General features: G+C 35.2%; 1 pseudogene; it reads left to right on the top strand.

Moving 5' to 3' along the window:
* The first annotated feature begins 2,044 nt into the window (after positions 1–2,044).
* Positions 2,045–2,248, top strand: part of LOC101657371 — a 10,939-nt pseudogene continuing 10,735 nt past the window's right edge.

Raw genomic sequence — 2,248 nt, 5'->3', positions numbered from 1 at the left:
AAAAAAAAGATGATTTAAATGATTTAAAATGATTTTTAAAAAATGTCTCTTGAAGGTCAATTTAATTGTTTATTTTAAAAAATTTTCCTTCTAAATTATTTCTTAATAAGCTGATAATGCTGATTCTAGAGTTGACAGGAGTATATATAAACTTTAGTTATATGAGTGGATTTTGAGCTTATACTTAATTGTAAACACTAATCTAACAATTAGTTCTTAAAACATGGCCCTGCTTGGTATTTGGCCTCATTAAGTGATCACTGAACTGAAGATATGAGTGCTGTAGCAAAGCGCAATGAACAAATCAGATGGTACCTGGCTGTCCAAAAGAATAGCATTGAGGGTCTTAAATGATTATCTTAAGCAAACATCTAAGTGAAGTGTCAGCTAAGCCCACACAAAAGGAGCATACCAGCCCCTGTGATCCAAAGATTGTAAATAAAATCCAAAATCCAAAAACTGAGCACCCAATTTGCAGAAGACTATGGGATGACAGTGAAAGCTCCAAATCCATTTTCAGAGTACCCACATGGATTAGTTTCCACTGAATTTCCTCAGATCATTGACTAGAAATGTGAATAGTCTTGCTCTTAGAATGCATTGGTAAGTGGATTATTGAAAGTGGATTATATCATTAGCTTCAAATTTAACATTTGCTTTCCCTTTTGACTGAATTTTGTTCTAGTTTTTATTCTGCTTTCTCTTGGATTGGGGTACATCTGTCTTATGTTGTTGGGTGTTGTTGTTGTTTTGGTATGATTTCCTTTAAATGAAATCTAGCATAGGCAAATCTAGAGAGACAGTATCTAGATCAATCATAAACTTAGATCAGTCATAACTAGATCAATCACAACTTTAATGTTCTGAAGAGGAGTTTAGGGGTGATGGGAACAAGAATGGGTACAAGAATGAAGAAAATGTTCTAAAATTAATTGTGATGATTGGACAACTTCTTAATATATTTAAACCATTTAATTGTATATATGTGATATATGTCAATAAAACTATTTTAAAAGAACATAATTTGAGTCTCTCAAGGAGACCAAAGCTGCTGGTTTGATTTGGTATAATGAAAAGCCCTGAATTCTTCAGAGAATGATTAGAAAGTTGGAAATAACACATTAAGAAGTGTATATACCTAAATGGAAGATATGTTGAAAAACAATTGCTTCATATTTTGATTCATAATGGTTTCTATGATTTTTTAGCAATATATTTTACTTGCCTTCATGTGTGTGCATGCATACTCAGAAAAGGTAATTTACTGTTATGGGATTACCCAGTCACTGCTATTCAATCTATTCCAACACAAAGTGGTCCTATAGGGCAGAGTGAACCTGCCCCTTTGGCTTTCCATACCTCATCTTTCTCCTACAGAGCAGTTAGTAGGTTAGAACAGCTGACCTTATGGTAAGCAGACCACTATTAAATTACCCATGAACATATTCAAAGGAATTTATTGTTATAATTATGTGACATATCTAAGACATGGAAATTTTGTTTTGATTTTTAATACAGAACCTTTTATTGAAATGGAACTGGAATAGGAAAGTAGCATTGACAATTAAAATGACTGACTGCAGGAAAGTCTGTAAAATCAACTTGATGTTTTGCTTCTTTTACTTCTCATTTTTATATTTTCAGAATTTTAGAAGTTTTACTACCTTTAACCATGAATATTGTTCATGGTGTCATGAACAATATTCAATGGTGTCATGAACAATATTCAATGGTGAAATCTATTCAGTATTAGCTTCTTTTTGATATCTCAAAACTTAAAGTTTGAGTCAGTTTATAATTTTTATTATTAAATGAGAAATGCTTCACATTGTTAGAGATAATATTCTTTTCAATACTTGAAACCGATATAAGGCAGAAATCTGTCAGAGAAGGAAAGCTCAAATACATTTCACTAATAGCTATATAAAAGTGAGCTACCGGAGGAGACCCTGCTTCCCAGAGGACTCCTTAGCGGGCAGCTGGGAAGGCCTGACGGCCACTTGGGACCCCAGGGCGGAGTGCATAGGAAACCACACTCAGCAACATGTCCGCTGAACTGGAGACATCAGAGGGCCTGGAAGAGTCGGAGAAAACAAGCCCCAGGGCTTTGGATGGGGAGAGCCAGGCCAGAATATCTGACCTCTCAGAGCTCCTGAAGGAGGGGACCAAGGAAGCGCATGACCGGGCAGAAAACACCCAGTTTGTCAAAGACTTCCTGAAAGGCAACATCAAGAAGGAGCTCTTTAAG

The sequence above is a fragment of the Echinops telfairi genome, unplaced genomic scaffold (assembly GCF_000313985.2).
Source record: "Echinops telfairi isolate 266 unplaced genomic scaffold, ASM31398v2 ScPeMD7_7429;HRSCAF=8467, whole genome shotgun sequence".
In the NCBI taxonomy this organism is placed as follows: domain Eukaryota; kingdom Metazoa; phylum Chordata; class Mammalia; order Afrosoricida; family Tenrecidae; genus Echinops; species Echinops telfairi.
Note: the sequence above shows the minus strand (reverse complement) of the source record. Positions and strands in the feature narration are given on the sequence as shown.